At 43.9% G+C, this 18,843-nt stretch overlaps 1 protein-coding gene and 2 long non-coding RNA genes across 3 annotated transcripts in view; 1 reads left to right on the top strand and 2 right to left on the bottom strand.

Annotated features, from left to right (window-relative positions):
• Nucleotides 1–7,131, bottom strand: part of Map3k2 (mitogen-activated protein kinase kinase kinase 2) — a 69,613-nt gene extending 62,482 nt beyond the window's left edge. Inside the window, exon 1 of the mRNA XM_021150621.3 lies at nt 6,614–7,131. The gene's annotated coding sequence lies outside the window, so the exon portion shown is untranslated. The remainder of the gene's footprint in view (nt 1–6,613) is intronic.
• Nucleotides 7,132–8,126: 995 nt separating this feature from the next.
• LOC147000237 (uncharacterized) lies at nt 8,127–16,702 on the top strand. The gene is made up of 3 exons (XR_015046035.1): nt 8,127–9,416; nt 11,266–11,466; nt 16,571–16,702. It is a non-coding gene; the product is annotated as an uncharacterized LOC147000237 (long non-coding RNA).
• LOC110284488 (uncharacterized) lies at nt 11,218–17,771 on the bottom strand. The gene is made up of 4 exons (XR_015046034.1): nt 17,385–17,771; nt 14,507–14,604; nt 13,028–13,075; nt 11,218–11,458 (listed from the first exon to the last, which is right to left on the bottom strand). It is a non-coding gene; the product is annotated as an uncharacterized LOC110284488 (long non-coding RNA).
• Between the last annotated feature and the right edge of the window lie 1,072 nt (nt 17,772–18,843).

Raw genomic sequence — 18,843 nt, 5'->3', positions numbered from 1 at the left:
AGTAGCAAAACTAAGTTATGAACTAGCAACAAAAATAATTTTATGGTAGGGGTCACCACAACATGAGGGACTGTATTAAAGAGTTGCGCTGTTGAAGGTTGAGAACCACTGCTCAAGGCAGGCTCTTAATTGTAACCTTCAATAAAATATAAAAGCAACTTACATACTTCCAACATACTATGGTGCAGAATATACATGACCATTCCAAAAGGAAAAAGTGGAAAATAATGAGGAACTACTGGACCAAAGCAACCAGAACCCAGCAGGATAAATACCAAATCCTGTAGCTCTGTGCTCTCGGTCAAAAAACAAATATGGTTCCATCTTCCCTTTGGCTGCTTCCACTTTCTGTATACAGCTCTTGGCAGAACTCTTATGACTCTGATCTCTTCAAGACCGTGGGTTCTTCTAAGCCAGACCTTGCTTTCGCAGCTTAAAACCAATGGCCTCTCGGGGCCTCTCACCCTTCTCACGGCCTTCATGCAGGGCCTCTCACCAGACACTACCTAACCTCAGCTGCTCTCTGGAACTATGGAGGAGACCCCACAACGCTTCCATTCTTGCATCCTCATGTCTCCAGAGCCAGCAGTCCAGGGCCAACACTGCCAGGTTCTGCTGCCAGTGTGGGATGGAGACTAGCCCCTTGAGCCACACTAGCAGCAGCCTCATCTCTTTCACAAGTTTAAAGCTTGAGGAGGGGGGAATGGGCTAGCATACAGAGTATCGCCCTGAGGGGACCCCTCCCTTTATTCCAATGCACAGGAATCTTCTCAACCTGATCTTAATCTCATCTCCCTCAGCACAAGTCTTGGCAACAACAAAGATCAGTAGTACTCCTCTTTAAACTGAACGGTTTGTGCTACTTTCTGCCCCAGTTGCTCTTTTTCACTGAAGATCTGCATAAAGTCATTCAATATCACACTGCCTTCAAATTCCCTCTGCCAAAGAAATCAGCCCACTACTTTTTAGTTTTAGCCTTGGGCAAGTTCTTAGGGTACGGGTAGAAGGCTGCCAGATTCTTTGCCAAAATATTGTAGGAACAGCCTCTAACCTGGGTGCTAATATTTTTGTCTCTGAAACCACTTGAGCTAGTAGACCTCCATGTTCAAATGCTCCAAGTTTTTAGTAGGATAGCCCTTTAAGATCTGATATTAACATTCAACTGCTTTTCCAATCCAAAATTCCAAAGTCTTCCATATTCCATAAAAACAAAGACAAAAACAAAAACCCAGGCTGGTGAGATGGCTCAGTGGGTAAGAGCACCCGACTGCTCTTCTGAAGGTCCAGAGTTCAAATCCCAGCAATCACATGGTGGCTCACAACCATCTGTAACGAGATCTGGCGCCCTCTTCTGGAGTGTCTGAAGACAGCTACAGTGTACTTACATATAATAAATAAGTAAAAAAATAAAAAAAAAATTAAAAAAAAAAAGAAAGAATCCAAATGATTTAAAAAAAAAACAAAAACAAAAGCAAAAACCCATGGCCAGGTTCCTCACTGTAGTATCAACTTCTGTATTAGTCACTTTTCTGTTGCTGTGATAAAACACTGTGACCAAGGCAGAAGGAAGAGTTTATTTGGCTTAAGGTTCCAGACAGTAAGAGTCCATCACAACAAGAAAGCATGGTAGCAAGCAGCAGGCAAGGAAGTCAGATCAGGACACAAACACGCACATCCTCAACTTGAAAACATGAAGCAGAGAGAACTCTAGAAGCAGGACACAGCTTTACAGTGTTACCCTGTGGGGTGACCAGATGTTAAAATGCCCACAGCTATAGAAGCATTTCTCAGCCAAACCACCAGACTCTTACGGAACACACCAGTTTTTGAGAAATTCATACATGCATATACGTTGGTGTAACTTTTCTTCACGTCGTGTAAAGGTGTCTCTGTATTTTCAATTGTTAATTCTGTACTGGCAGAGAACTGAGTGCTGGCAGGACTCTGGTATTTTCATTTCTATGTCCATCACCAGTTTCTCTGTTTTGTAAATGTCCTTCCTCACCAGCCTAAAGGCAACCTAGTGATATATCAGAAGTGGCCTCACTGCTGACTGGGTTGTAATAAAGATCTAGCAGCCAATAACTACGGCATGAAGTAGGGGACAAAGAGAGTGACACAGGGAGACAAAAGAAGACAAGGAAAGGAACAGACATGGACCCCAGCAGAGAAAAGTATAGAGCTGGCCATGTGGCAGGTCATAGGCTAGATGGTCAGGTTAAGTTAAAATGGTAGCTGGAAGACTGCCTGAGCAAAAGGCGTAAACTTTAAACTATGATAAAAGTCTCCTGTCATTACTGCTCCTTCAGGCAGGTCTGAGAAAGTCCCAAAACACATATACCTATTTTGATCCAAGTTACTCCACTCACTCCCCTGCAGTTCTTTCTCCATCCCCATCATCACACTTCCTTCCCAACTTCATGTGTTTGCTTTTGGTTTTTAACTACTCCGTTCATAGCGGTGCCTGTGTGTGCATGGCTTTGAACCATCTGCACACAGCTCAGCTATTAAGAGTAAGCCCACTCTTGCAGAGAACTTGAGCTGATTCTAGCACCCACATCAGGTGGTACAGAATTGCCTGTTACTCCAGCTTCCGAGGGCTCTGCCCTGCACTGTGCACATATATATAAGTTTAGAATAATAATAAAACAACAGTCTAAGTTAAATAACAACAAAAGCAACAATTCAATAGATATTACAATGCAAATGCAATTAGCCACAATGAGGAACACTGTCAATCAACATTCAAAATAAATCCAAAGGCTTCAGGCCAAAATCATATTAGTGTTTCTTTGAAGCATTTACGTATAGGTGCATATATATATAGATATACTACAAAAGCATTTTAAGAAAAATAGAAAAGCTTTTTATTTCTGTATATAGAGATCATCTTGACTTACAAAGGTATAGGTAAAAAGTCTTCAAAACTGTTTCATGAGTTAAATATTTTTAATGAAAATATGTGCTACTTGGTTAATCTTATTATGAAACCTTTAAAAATTCATCTACTAATTTTGTTGAAAAATAAATTTGATTCTATATTACATATGTATTTATATCTGGCTTAACAAAAGTGAGATCCAGTTCGAAATGTAATTAATATGCCTCAATATCAGTTCATTCTTTATTCACAAATGCTTATTTATACAATTATTATGAAATGAGAATATGGAGTAAAGTTCAAAACCACAATTTGTTTTGTCTTGTTTTGTTTTGGGTGGTAAGGCTCAAACCCAGGGCCCTGTGCACTCAAAGCATGTTTTTTAACCAGTGAGCTACATATATCACTCCTCCCAACATACAACTTAAAATCCTTCAACCCAGTGCGCCATAGTTCTGGATCCTCCTGTGCAACCAACACTGACTACATGAGATTTAAACTAAACGTCTTTACTGAGTACTTATTACAAGAAAAGGCTGTCATTGAATTCCCCCAGTTCTTCTGAAGCCACGTTTCTTTAACAGTTCCTAACAGCTAGTAATTTGAATCTATCACCAAAAATCTTAAAAACTTACAAAATCAGATTTTATTCAATAGAGCAGCTACCGATGATATTTTACAATTTCCATGCTCTTGTTTACACCTGTTGACCAACAATGAATTCACAAGTCAGATTGACAAGGATTATCACACTATAACAATCTGTAAGTGAAAAGATGACTGCAGAGGAGCTGATGAGATGCCTCAGCAGTTAAGCTCACTGGCCGCTCTACCAGAGAACCGGGGTTCAATTTCCAGAACCTACATAGTAGCTTACAACAACCTGGAACTTCAATTTCAAAGATTCCAATGCTCTCTTCTGGCTTCTGCAGGCACCAAGCATGTGGTGTAGAAACATACAGGCAGGTAAAATACCCAAACACATAGAATAAAAAACTATTTAAAGATGATTGGAGAACAAGTTAGAACCACCACTTATCATAATCCCAGATGTCTTTTATTTTTGCATCTTCTTTTCTTTTTTCTTTTTAAGGAGAATGGGCTTCTCTATTTAACTGTCCTGGAACTTCTATGGAGACCAAGCTAGCCTCAAACTCAAAAGAGATCCACCTGCCCCTCTCCCAAGTGCTGGGATTAAAGGAATGCACCACCATCCCCCAACAGATATCTTGCTAACTGTAGGAAGCAACAGGTCTTACTATAATTCCCTCAACCACATGATCAACAGCATCAAGAAGTAAAGGGACTAGACAGTGTGAACTTCAAGATGGGAAGCAATACTAAGTCTAATTTATCAGATATTCTTGTTTACAATCAACAGTTAGTTTAAGTAAGGGAGAGAAAAGACCTACTAGCTGCCTTCACTGGAAGGAAAATGTGTGACAAATGCAAAATGTGAGTCATTTTCTAAGATAACTGAATTCTTGGTCTCTGTTATTTTACAAGGAGGGTTTGGGTAGTCTAAATTAGAAGAAACTCAAAAGGAATAAACTCTGATGAGATCGGGTTTGGGTAAGAAAGGCTGTATACAATGCTCTCAAAAACTTCTCAGGACAATTTGAGAGATGTAAATGCGTGTGCTATTAGACTGCACTGAGGAAGGACTGGAGGTGTGGCTCCTCAGTTAAGAAGGAGCACCAGCGCGGGCTGCCTTGCACAGGATTGGTTCGGCACCCGTCTGGTGGTTTACAACTACCTGCAATGTCATTTCTAGATCGGATGCCCTCTTTTGACCTCCGCAGGCACTAGTCATGCACACATGCACATAAGGATTTTGTGTTGTTTTGTTTTAATTAAACTAAGGATTTATCATGTTGAAGAAAATAAACAATAACAGTACCCTTGTCTTTAGGCAAAGCAAGCTGACACAACAGGGGTAATGTGTCATGATGTCAACAGCTTAGTTTCAAACGGTTCAACCAAAACTAATATACATTACGTACAGCAAGCTATCAACAAATGTTGAGTGGAGAAGGGCACCATATGGCTGCTTACTACTGATAGATTTTCTTTATGCTTAAATTGCTTTCATGATAAAAAGTTGTATAGACCTAGAGAGCTCCAGCTTTCCAAAGGGGAGAAACAAGCAAACGCAGACGCACACTAAGCAATGCAGCATCTACTAATGTAAGACTGTCCCCTTGGCAGCAGTCAGCTGAGGAGCACGGCTCCACCTAAAACACCACGGAAAAGATTCCATCTTAATACATCATTATTGAAGATAAGCTCTTGACAGCTAGTCTTTCTAACCAGACACACTGAGAACATGACTAGACAACCATTCTACAATAATACCAAATTGAACCTACTTCAACAAATGACTGTATTCTAACCAAACAAACCAGTCTGTAGGCCACTCACCTGTTAACTCTGTAAAGGTGACCTCTTCCCTACACATTATTACAAACTCAACTACAAGTTTTCTTCAAGGTGTAATATAATAATGAAATTTGAGTATTATAATTGAGCATTTGCAGTTACATGAAGCTGCAGGTACTTCAAAGGCATTTATCAGCATTTTCTTCTGTAAAGAGGTCCAGCTCTGCTTACTCACTAACCAAACAGAACAGTGTGGTACTAAAATGCAAATTTTCTGTCAGCTTGTTAACTAATTAGTAGTTAGAGAGTATAGAGAGCAAAGTATAATTAGTAGCATTTTGCATAGATACATAAATCATGCCAACAAATGCTAACTTTCTGGGATATTTTACACATTGACTTTAAATTAAACCCTGAGATACTACTTAAGACAATGCCAAGTCACTGCGAACACTGAGATTGCCGCACAATCCAGCAACCAAGTTTGCAATAAGGAATTCTCAAGCAAAGGAAATAACCTAACTGTGAGTTTCTATATACATCAACAACGCGCAAAAGTAAGACATAACCTCAAGAAATGTGCAGTTTTATCAAGTATATTTCTTCTTTTCGGTAAGATGGTAAATTGTTTTCCGTACATAAAAGGATGTACAGAACCACTTTTTCCACAAGTGATGTCTTTAAAAACTAAAATGACTGGAGGCAAGCTGCAACAAAATATATATCCAGCAACTTAAGTCAAAAAAGTGTAAACGCTATCTCGCCAGGTACAAGCAGGGACAAACTCTTCAACCAATCTCCTTTCCCAAGCGTACTTAACTTTTGCAGGACGGAGAAACGAAGACCCTACAGAAACATCTGCTTCCTCGATAACCACTTGCATGACCTTGGGAAGTTATACCTTTATCTCACTGAGCCTTGATTTTTCATTTTTAAAGCTGGTAGGATGTATAATCGCAGGGCTGGGAAAGTGAGATGAGTCGCTATACAAGTAGAGAGAGTAAAGTAGGGCTCTACTCTGCACACAGAGGGCTGGCCGGCCGCTCCAAGGTAAGGGGAATCAACCTCCATCAATAGCCTGCCATTCCGACAACCCAAAGACAAGCACTTTTTTTTGGTTTAGCGCACATCGGTCTCAGCTTCCCTTCGACCAGCTTCTTGCAACCTTCTGGTTAGAATAAAATTCCCGCGGAGTTCGAGTCTAAAACAGTTTCCCAGCCCACGTCGCGCTGACCTGGGGGTTCTGGGGTCAACCCTAGCCTAGCAGGGCTACCCCCACTCCCCATACCCCCACCCCCTGCAGCGGAATTCCCGTCCCTGGGCCCAGTCGCACGCAGAACCAGAAGCACTTACCGGCCGCTGGGCGGGGATCGCGGAGCCGAGGGCCGAGAGGAGGCCACCGAGCCGGCCCCTCCGCCCCCGCACAGCCTGTCACCGCGCCCCCCAGGAGCAGCGCCTCGCGGGGGTCCCCGAGGCCTGAAGGGCCGCAGCAGAAACCGGGCACAGGCCGGGGACCAGGCCCAACCTGCTTCACATGGGACAGCGGGCGCGCAGCCCAGGGCCTCTTCGCCGCTTCTGGGTAGCTGCAGCCCCGGGGCCCGCGGAATAAGCTGGGCCGATGAAGAGGAAGCCCCGGGCCCGCGTCGCCGGTGACCGGAGAAGCAGCGAAGCGGAAGCGGCGACTCTGCCGCTGGATCGTCCACTGTGGGTCGTCTTTGTCGCCGGTCGCGCGACCGGGGAACGCCGCGCCACCCTCGCCAGGCGATGCAGCTGAGGACAGCCGGGCCGCCACTATACACAGACCCGTGATGTCTGGCGTAGCACGGCGGCGCACGTCACGGCGGCTCGCTCGTGTGCGCGCAACCCCTCCGCCCGCCGAGAGCGGAACCCGCTGCATCCGCGCGCCCGGCTAAGGGAGCGAGCACGCGCCTGCGCAGTCTCTGCTCGGCGCAATGTACCCGGCTCCGCCCACTCGGACCTCCTCACCTCGGACTACTACGTTTCCAGGGCTTCAGACCGGGGAGGGGGAGTGTGCGCGCGCAGCGGGCCCCCCCCCCAACTGAGTTTTGCGCATGCGCACAATGTGGACTGTCAGAGAGACGCGGAAAGGGTTCCCCTGCACCAACCCCCGCTCTTACGGAAGGCAAGAAGCGACATCGCTGAGAGGCGGTGACTTTAGAAATCACTGTACTGATTTTTAATCACCGCCTTGGTCGCAAGCTAAGTTTTAAGTGTTTTCTGGTTGATCCAGTACGTTATTACTTATCCAATTTACCGTAGATCGCTTGTCATCACACTCCCGGAACAAAAGATGTGAAGTCTCTTTTACCAATGCCTTATCTTGCTCCCTTTGGCCCAGGAGCCAAATACAGATTAATCTAGCTAGCCCTGGAGGCTCTCTGTGATGCGACCGCATCCTGAGGTTTTTACATGACTCAAACCCACAAAACACCCTTCCTGCCCCATCTCATCTCCAATACCCTTTACAATCCCTGTACCATTCTTCCTTGGTTATCAGAACAGCCCGATCCTTTTCCTGCTTGTGGCAGACCACATTCCCACACCAACATTTGACACGAGACTGATGATAGCTGACACAGAAAGCCCAGGGGTCAGAAGAGACCCAAACTATCAAGGTAGCTGGCCCGACAACAGGCTCAAGGGGTGAATGTTTAATACTATCAAAACATCTGCATCTCTTTTCAGGAATTTTCATTATAGACCCACTGACAGATACCAAGCGCAGAAGAACAAGGATGTTTACGCCAAATATGTAAAGCTAAGTGGAAAATCCATTTACTTCTATGTGTTTAAAAAAGTAAGACTTTTCAACTTATATATGCATAAAACCGAGGAAGTCTTTTTTTTCTTTTTTTTTTTCTTTTTTTTCTTTTTTTTTTTTTTTGTGGATCACAGAGATGACTTGACCAGTAAAGACCACACCATCCTGATAACTATAATTCGATCCTGAAATCCGCGAAGGATTTTTTTTATATATTGGCGACTTTTCCTCTTAGATTTTGAATCTGGCCCCTTGTCGTCTCCTCACTAATGCAAATGCAGGTGCTACACCGTTGGATTTCATAGACCTTAAGACCATGAGCCAACATAAACCTCTTTATTCTATATTCTGTTATGACAGAAAATAGGCTAAGACTGAAGACTGGAAACTGGTATCAGGGGGCTGGAGAGATGGCTCAGCAGTTAAGAGCACTGACTGCTCTTCCAGAGGTCCTGAGTTCAAATCCCAGCAACCACATGGTGGCTCACAACCATCTGTAATGGGATCTGATGCCTTCTTCTGGTTTGTCTGAAGACAGCTAGGGTGTACTCATACATTAAATAAATAAATCTTGCTTTAAGGAACTTTATTTTTAAAAGAAGAAGAAGAAGAACAAGAACAAGAACAAGAAGAAGAACAAGAAGAAGAAGAAGAACAAGAAGAAGAAGAAGAAGAAGAAGCTGGTATCAATGGAGAAACAGAGGGTTTATTTTTTCCTATCAAAAAAAGTTTTGTTCTAACATGTAGCTAGCGCAGCAAGGGCTCCCTGTTTCCAGAACCATCCTCTTTGTGCCAATTCCTCAATAGCCTCAGATTGTGAAGCTCAACCCCCGACATCAGGATGAGGTGTCACCTACTGATGTCACCACCAACTTCAGAGATAAAAGACAGAAACGCCCCAGCCACATGTGTTTGCTAGCCTGTTTTGGGTTCTGGGGCAACCTTTTTGCACAAAGAATGATCTTAAGCTTTCTATAAGACTAAGGTGAGAATTTTAAAAGGCATACAATTTAACAGTATGTATGTGGGTAATATTCACTTATTCTATTATGCATGGGGTTTGAAATCAGGCTTCTTTTGTTGAGATGCTGTGATACAGCACTATCTGTAAGTCAGTCAGCTGTCATCATCCTAAGATGAGCCATGTCTGCTTATGGAAGGTCATGACTGAGATCCTTGGTTATTGGCAATCCTCAGGAGAAGATAAGAGGGCCATATACAGCCACACCTCCCGGACAAATTGGTCTCCAAGTAAAGTTGGGTGAAATCAAATGTTAATTTGTCACTGGGATCTTATGAGGAGAAAATCAACATTGCTTAGTCCTCTCTTCCACACACAGCCTATTCCCTGGGAGAAAATTATCAAAAGAGATGGTAAGTTCACTTGTTAATGTTATATCTCATGGTATTAAGAAAGAAAACAAGTAAGTAAAAGAAAATGTTAGAAGGATGTAAAAGCAAAAATGGAAGATGAAGATGATAGCTGTTTCTAGAATGAATGTCTTAATTGGGGTTATGTGATGAAACAACATGACCAAAAAGCAAGGTGGGGAGGAAAGGATTTATGTGGCTTACACTTCCACCTCACAGTTCATCGTTAAAAGAAGTCAGGGCAAGAATTCACTCAGAGCAGGAACCTGGAGGCAGGAGCTGATGCCGAGGCCGTGGAGGGGTGCTGCTTACTGGCTTACTCCACATGGCTTGCTCTGCCCGCTTTCTTATAGAACCCAGAACAAGCAGCTCAGGGATAGCTCTGCCCACAATAGGCTGGGCCCTCCCACAGCAATCATGAATTAAGAAAATGCCTTTCAGCCGGGCGTGGTGGCTCACGCCTTTAATCCCAGCACTCGGGAGGCAGAGGCAGGCGGATTTCTGAGTTCGAGGCCAGCCTGGTCTACAAAGTGAGTTCCAGGACAGCCAGGGCTACACAGAGAAACCCTGTCTCGAAAAACCAAAAAAAAAAAAAAAAAAGAAAAGAAAAGAAAAAAGAAAATGCCTTTCAGATTTGCCCACAGCTAGATCTTGTGGAAGCATTTTCTCAATTGAGGCTCCTTTCTCTCTAATAACTCTAGCTTGAGTCAGGTTGGCATAAAACTAGCCAGTACAATGAAAAAGAAAATTAGAAAGCTTATGCAAGTTATGAGGGTAATATGTATATAATATAAGACTTAGAGTTAATACATTAAAATGTCTAATGTCAGAGCTCGACACATGATACTAAGCCCCTACTATGAGTCTATTCTCCACAGAGGCTAGTAACTCTTACCTTTACTTCCTTCTCACATCTTTTTCTAGACACCAAGCAAGGACTTCCTTTTCTCTTGACATCTGACAGTTTAGATGCACCCCAAAACTGTCACACTAAACACCCCAAATTAATCTGGGAGAAACAACATCAGGCATTGCTCTGATTCTATAATGGCTCTTGCAAGGCCTAATAAGAACAAGAGGTAGACACTGGGTAGACAACTTAGGCAGTTTAAGAAAAGCAGTTGGTTTCTGTTAGCTAAGGCCAAAAAATGTCCTTGAGACTCTTGGCAGTCTCATTCCGGCCAGAGACCAGGTATGCCAAAAGTGTTCTCCAGACCCTGATCTCTGAACTGGTTCCTAAATGACTCTAAGGTTGAGAGTCTAACTCATGCGAAGGCCATCGCTTACCATAACAATTTATTTGGGCTGGAAAGGTGACTCAGAGGTTAAGAGCACTGACCACTTTTCCAGAGGCCCCAGGGTTCAATTCCCAGTATCCACATGGCAGCTCACACCCCGTGTGCAACTCTGAGTGCAGGGAACCTGACACCTTCTTCTGGCTTCCACCATCACTAAGCACACACTGATGTACAAACGTACACGCTGGAAAACAATTTACCCTTTCCAGAGACTTAAAATGATCAACATATGCTGGCTAAGTTTGAAAAAACTATAAAGAAGAGGGAAATTTTAGAGAAAGTCTTTTTCTATCAGAGTTATAGTGGTTGTTGTTGTTGTTGTTGTTGTTGTTGTTTCATCAAAGGTAACCTGGAAATGGCTCAGGTGTCCTGGATCTTCCATTCTTCTTTGTGAAGTCAGGCTCCCACCAATGAGCTGAATCGTCACCTGTGTCAGGGAGGAAAGACGGAAACCATCTATTGCCAAGTGTGCTTGGTAGCTGTGCTGGGGTTCTGTTGTGGCTTGAATGAGAATGGCTCCAATAAGTTCCTGTGTTTGAATTCTTGGTCCTCAGTTGGTGGGATCCTTTGGGAAAGATCAGAACATGTGGCCTTGTTGAAGCAGGCCTGTCACTGCGGGTGGCTTTGAGGTTTCAGAAGACATTTGCCTGTTCCCACTGTGCTCCCCGCCTCCTGCCTACTGTTTGAGATGTGAACTCTCAACCTCTGCTGCTGTGTCTTCACTCTGCCGCCGTGGACTCCAACACTCTGAAAATGTAAGTCCAATAAACACGTCATCTATAAGCTGCTTTAGTCATAGTGTTTGATCACAGCAATAGAAAAGAAACTAACATGGGAGTTGGTACTATGACTGGGGTATTGCTGTGACAGGTCTGACCATGTTCGGAGGTGTGTGGAAGACTTTTGGGGGCTTTGGACTAGAAAGGTGATTGAATTCTGTAAGTGGGGCCTGATGAGCCTTCCTAGTAAAAACTTGGAAGATTGTAGGACTGAGCAGTGTGGATTCTGGAAGCCCAGTTCAAGGGGTTTTAGAAGAAAACAATATTAACAGCTGGGCTGGAGACCATTCTTGGGATATTTTGGCAAAGACTGTAGCTAGTTTGTGCATTTGTCCTAAGACTTTCCCTGGGACTGAATTGGAAAATAATAGACTAATTTGGCAAAGGAGATTTCAAGATACCCTAACCACAGTTATTCACAATCAGTCATAATGCATTTCTACAAAGAAAAAAGAACAAACAGAGCAAAAATAAAACCACATATGTACAATTTGAAGAGAAAAAAAGATCATCAGAAAATGTAATGTTGGAGCCAAGGCTTGTGCTGCAAGAGACAAGGAGATTAAGGAGAGACCTTAATGAGCTCAATTTCATTTGAGACCAGGTCTGAAATGAAATTGGGGGCTGGGGGATTGCCCTCAGAGCACAGCTACCCAGATAGGCTTCCACCATGTGAAAGGAAAAAGCCTAAGGACTTTTCATTTCCTTTGTGTTTCAAGGGATTCAGGCAGGCAGCCAAGCATGGCAATGTTGTTCACATGGTCCTGGATTTAGAGTCATGAAGGACCCTAAGGTTACCACTAAGGTTAAGGTGTGAGGCCCCTAGCAGCAGGCTAGCCTCTGCACGGAAGCCTTGAGAAGCCGTTTTGTAAAGCTGTAAAACTTACTCCTGGATTGCATTGGAGCCCCCAAGATGTTAAAGGTGCCATAGCTACAGGCTATCTGCCAATGAGAGCTGCATATAAGAAGTGGGTCTAGCCTGAGAGAGAAGAATGCTACCGGCGGCAAAGTTGGAAAGGCAGGGCCATTTATGGTGCTTTGACATTGGTCATGAAGCTACAGGCTTTGGATTTGCACTCCTGGGTTGTTTTTGATCCAGTATTTCTCAATATGCCTGTATTCCTCCCTTTCAAAGTGGTAATGTATATTCTATGCCCTCGTGAATTAGAAGTATGTAATTTGCTTTTTGATTTTACAGTTAAGAGATAGTCTTGAGTCCAGAAGAAACTTTGGACTTTTAAACTATGTTGAGACTGTAAAAGACTATGGTGACGTTTGGAATTGGACTAATGCATTTTGCAATATGATATGGAGAGAGCTTGAGGGTACTAGAGAGTAAAATGTGATGGTTTGAATGGGAATGACCCCCTGTTTGACTGCTTGGCTCCCTATTGGTGGAACTGTTTGGGAAAGATCAGGAGGCGTGGCCTTGTTGGAAGAGGTATTTCGTTTGGAGCAGACTTTAAGCTTCAAAAGACTCATGCCATTTCCATGTTCTCTCTGCCTCCTGCTTGCTGTGTGAGATGTGAGCCCTCACCTGTTTCTGCCAGCGTGCCTTTGTCCTGCCATCATGGAGTATAGGTTTCTGAAACCAAAAAACCCAATTAAAAGCTTTCATTTGTAAGTTGCTGTGGTCATGGTGTTTTATCACGGGTATATAAAAGTAGGCCGTACAGGTTCTAATGTACTTTTACACACACACACAAATTGCCTTGCCAGACAACTTTTGTTTGGTCTGTTTCCCTTTGTACAACAAGACTATTCTTTGTTTCTAACACAAAGAATGGAATAGTTGTCATAGTTATGAAAGTACCTGAAATGTCAAGAAACAAAGAAATTAACAAGGTGTGGCAGGAAATTTTGATGCTCCTTAGCAATTATTTCAATGGTTATAATCAGAATGCCAAGAGAAGTATGGAAAGTGGTAAACATTCTGATGATGTAACAGGTAGAAATACGGAGCAACTAGTCAGGAGTAGGCATTACAGTCTTCCTTGTTAAATAGGAACAAGAATGTTGTTGCACCACATGCCCTGTGTCTTTATTGAAGCTGGAATAGGATTTCTGGTGGAATAAACTTGTGGGCAAAATGGGGGAGGGCTACATAGTTATTCAGAGTAATATTTGTGTAATTGCATATTCATATGTGTAGGTTGTGCACATGCATATTCATATGTGTGGGTTGTGTACATGCAAAATCATATGTGTGGGTTGTGTACATGCATATTCATATGTGTGGGTTGGCACATGCATATTCATATGTGTGGGTTGTGTGCATGCATATTCATATGTGTGAGCTGACACATGTGTGGTGGTGCCCATGAAGACCAGAGGACAATCTCAAGCTTCATTTCTCAGACATCATCCACTTAGTTTTGGTTTGGTGTTTTGTTTGTTTGTTTGTTTGTTTGTTTGTTTTTATGAGGTGGGGGAAGATCTCTCATTGGAGCTCGCCAAGCAGGCTAGAGTGGCTGGTGAGTGAGTCCCAGGAATGTGTCCAAGTCCTCCTTCCTAGAGCCAGAATTACAAAACCCAATCTTTCCTTCTTCCCTTTCTTTTTCCTTCCTTCCTTCCTTCCTTCCTTCCTTCCTTCCTTTCTTCCTTCTTTCTATCCCTCCTTCCATTCTTCTCCTCTCTCTCTTCCTTCCTACCTTCCCTTTTTAATTGCATGTTTATGTGGGTTCTGGGGATCAGGCTGTTATGTTTGCAGTTGCTTTTAACCACTTATGCTGAGATATAAGAATACAGGAATGACCTAAAGATGTTACTTATAAGTAAAAGGAAACTCTGCACAGTGGCATGCAAGGAGTGAGAAGGCATGTTCAATGGAGAATGCTAAGAGAGTGGCTATGCTACCCCTTTATTTAAGAGATAAATATCAATTAAAAGGTCAGCTTTTCTTCTGCATCAGGAGAAGAGACCCTCAAAGCTCTTCAGACATCAAGGTTTCTCGTCCCATACCAAGTTCAGAATGGTGGAGCCATAAGAGCAGAAGTGCTCACTGTCGCCAAGCTACCTTGAGACTCAGTTGATCAAATCCCGGTACGGAATCCCAGCTGTTCCAAATCATGGCTCAGGCAGCCCAGGTGTCTACATCCACTTGATGCTAAAATTCTGCAGGGCGCAAATACAAGAGCTCAGAGGACATGGTGGCCTCCATCTAGATTTCAAAGGTTGTACTGAATGGATCGGGAGCACAGGGGAGAGAGCCACCACATGAAACTCTTGATAGAATGTTCTCTTAGGAGCTGTGGATGTAGTGCTGGAAACAAATATTGTAGGTATCACACAAAGATACACATGAATAAAAGGAAAGTAACTGGGGAAGGCAAAGGGTATGCCAGAACCCAAAGCAAGTTAGCAAGGACACCAGGGTAGGAAGTTCATTTAGACTTTACTCTAAATCTGTCTTTTCCCCACTGGCTGGTTGTTTTGTTTCACTCTCTAATTGGGGCTTCATTTCCAAAATTTGCCCCCACCTATTCCAAGCCCTCCAGCCTCTTCTGACCTGCAGGACCCTCAGCCCACCTTGGGAAGCCACACAGGCAGAGATGAGGAAAAAATGAGTCACCTAATGGCCTAGGTTCATTTCTGTGGCTGTGATTAAATTCTTTGACAAAGACCAACTTATATGATACAAGGGTTTATTTCAGCTCACAGTGCCAGTTTATAATCCATCACTGTAAAGAAGTCAGGGTAGAAACTTCGAGTAGCCAGTCACATCACTTCCTGTCAAGAGCCTGTGTGGTTTTCTCTAGTAGCATCTGGCTATGATAGCTCAGCCTTAAGTTCATCTAACGCCTTACCTTGTCTTCTGAATGCTGTCTCTAAAAAGGACTAACACTGGTAGAAAAGTTCACCACCTTGAAACCTTTTATACTCAAGAGACAGAAAATGCTGGAAAATCAAGGGCTTGAGAAAACGATAGGAAATCAGCCCATTGGACCTGCTTTTGGTCAAGTCTAGAACATGTTCAACATTGAACAATGAGAACAGCTGGAGAGTGCAGCTCAACTGGTAGCTTGCTTGCTTCCTAGCATATGCAAAGTCCAGGATCCAGATCCCAGCACCACACAAAATAGCTGTGGTAGCCTGTGCCTTTAATCCCAGCACTTCAGAGGTGAAGGCAGGAAAATGAGATGTTCAAGGTCAGCCTTGGCTAAACATTGACTTTGAGGCCAACCCGGACTACATGAGACCTTGACCAAAAATCAAAACAAAACAAAAATGTAGGGCTCAGACTTGCTCTTCCAGAGGTCCTGGGTTTGGTCCCCTGCACCCATATGATGGCTCATAACCACTCCAGTTCTAACTGGGGTAACTACAGTTCCAGAGTATGCAACACCATCTTCTGTACTTACTTGGTACTCATGCAGTCATACAAGCACACACACACACACTAGATAAATAACTTTTTTTTAAAGTGGAGAAAAAACTAAGGAACACATCCAAAGGTGACCTCTGGTCTCCACAGGCTCAAACGCATGAACATGTACATCCTATTATAATACATGTATATCCTAATATAATACCAGACACCAGCCAAACATTGGCAGCAGGCATGCTCTGGGACTTCCTAGCTTCCCATCTGTGAGTCAAAGAAATTTCTATTTATAAATTACCCAGCCTCAGATACTTTGTTATAGCAATGTAAAACCAGTCTAAGATGCTCTTCTCAAGAGAAAAATGTAACTCTCAAATGCCATCTTCACAAAGCTAACCCAAAATATCTATTCCCTATAGACCTCCAGCTCAAGCTGTCATTAGTTACCTTCAGAAATGGCCTCACAAAGTGTCCTTGCTGTGGTTGCTACTTGTATTCAAGGACAGTTAGTTATACAAGCAACAAACTTGAATTCAGCCCATGTGTAGCAATTATTTACCAAAAAATAAAGAGCCTTTCACTTAAAATAATTCCCCACCTTATTATATCAATGGGGTAAATGAACTCCTAGTGAGGAAGTCAGTAATGGCTTTGAACTTCTGGCCACTGCTCAGCCTCTCTGAGGTTGCATCATTGATCTCTAGAACAGGGATGACAATAATACCCATTTAATGACCCAGCATTTTCTCTCTTAAGCATTCCCACAGGAGAAATGAAGCTGTGTACTCAAAGATTTGTGCTCGTGTGTCCCACCCTACTCAGACAGCACCAACAGTTTGAATTGCTGGATAACAATAAGCAGATTAACAAAGGTAGGAACAAACCAAGGAGAACCTTAACAGAGCTGAAACACAGTGTCACTGCTGAGATAGCTTACTGGATAAAGGTGCTCGCCTCCAAGCCTGAGGACCTGAGTTCAAGCCCAGTCCTCACACCACAGAGACAGAAACTGACTTCTGAAGGTCATCCTTTGACCTTTGGTGTGTGTGTGGACACACACACACATGAAAAGCATTGTGTTAAGTGAAAAAAACCAGATAAAACATTACCTTGTGTATGATTTCATTTATGTTAAATTCCCCTAAGAACATACCCTGTGGCTAGAGTTGGGTGGTGGGCTGTCTAGAAAAGGCAAGGGGGGGAACTCTGTAAAAGTACCAATGCTCAGTGTCTGGAAGGCTGTAATGTCAAAATTCAACGTCTCAAAGGTGTGAATGAAGCCATGGGAAAGCTGATTCCCCCCAAAAACCAATGTTACAGAGTCATTGTAAAGATTAATGAAGTGAGATATACATACACATATACATGTGAGTGTGAAATATGGATGTGTGTGTGTGTGTGTGTGTGTGTGAGAGAGAGAGAGAGAGAGAGAGCCCCAAATTCAGTGCTGTCCCAAAGAAGCTTACACACGAATGGCTGTGACCATGTGCATACCTGACTGCAGCACTAACTAGAGCCCACCCAGGGATCCACACTCCCAGGTGTTCTGCATCTAAATAAAATGGCTCACCAGTAACAAGGTGGATGGTGAAACTTGCCAGTTCCCGCTGAGGCTGATCCTGCTGACAGGTACTTCTATGATAGCCTAAGTCCCACCCATGCTGGGAAATGGACACCATTTCCCTGCAGAAGCCTGGGGCACCTCCTGCCCTTTTGATTCAGGATCAGGCACACACGTCCACCCAAACCGCCCTCGCCCAGTCACGGAGGCGGTAAAGTCCAGTGTACCTGCCAAGCCTGTCCCTTCTGCACCACCCGGAGGCAACTTTATCTAACCGGGTGCCTGCAGAACCCAGCACCCGCTACTAGGAATCCACTACCGGTTGTTGCAGGGAGGGCTTTGAGCATCCAATCAATGATCCTGGGCAAGCTAGAAGGGGGTGAAATGGACAAGAGAAGCAAGAAGACATCGGGCCTCCCTCCTGAAGCAAGAAGCTGTATTTTATTTATATATATTATGTCTCGTTGCTGGGCAACCAGGCTTTGGCCCAAGTGGCAGGGAGGAGGGGTCTCCTGCTGCAGTGAGCCAGGGTGACTCACCCTGTGTTGTTAGTTCCTCTGGCCTGGTGCAGACATTCAAGTCAGGCTTGGAGACCAGACCCACCTGACTGTGGAATTCCCAGATGGAACGGAGCCAGTTCCGAGCTTCTCACCTGATTGCTGAGAGCCAAAGGAAGCGCGCCTGGCTCTGCCTTTGGTTGAACTTGGGCAGGCCATTTAACACCTCTAAGTTCCTGAAAAGAAAACGTGAGATAGCATTTCAAAGTCTTTCAGTGTACTTTATGTGCCCTGGTTGATTCATACAGGTGCCATTTTCTCCCTTTGACAATCGGGAAATTATAGTCGCAAGCCAGGTTAACTTCCTCAGTGATGCAAGGTTATCCATGAAGCAGGACTCTGAGCTCTATCGCCATGACGCAGAGCCCCCTGTGTATACATTTTCCATGGCAGATCATCACACTGCAAGGTTATCCACGAAGCAGGACGCAGAGCCCCCTATGTGTACATTTTCCATGGCAGATCATCCGTTTTACTGGTACTGCCCAGCCTGCCTTGAGCTCTGTGGCTGATGTTCTCCAGGGCACTCTCTTGGAGGGTGCGGGGATAGAAATCCATAGAATTTTCCCTGAGACAGGCTAGAAAGATCCCAACACACAAGTGGGTGTAGCTGCCCTCCTACATCAACCTGCCTGGCCACTGTGGGCCATGGGCTAGAAATGCCAGCCCCGCTGCTGGGTGCCTGAGTCACCCAACAGGTGTCTTAGAAGAACTTCATGGTGTCCGATTCTGACTGCTACTGGCTATACAAACTGTGTTTAGGTCAGTGGAGGTTCCACCACTGGCTGTCATCCCTTGTCCATCCTGGAAACATTTCCAGTGGTACCTAGTGTTCAGGGGAGACAGAACCAAGAGCCACCAAGCCACCCACCCTATAAGCTGAATTGAAACTCAGTTTGAGGCAGAAGGCA

Source organism: Mus caroli, unplaced genomic scaffold (genome assembly GCF_978045245.1).
Source record: "Mus caroli unplaced genomic scaffold, Mus_caroli_1 scaffold_19, whole genome shotgun sequence".
NCBI lineage: Eukaryota > Metazoa > Chordata > Mammalia > Rodentia > Muridae > Mus > Mus caroli.
Note: the sequence above shows the minus strand (reverse complement) of the source record. Positions and strands in the feature narration are given on the sequence as shown.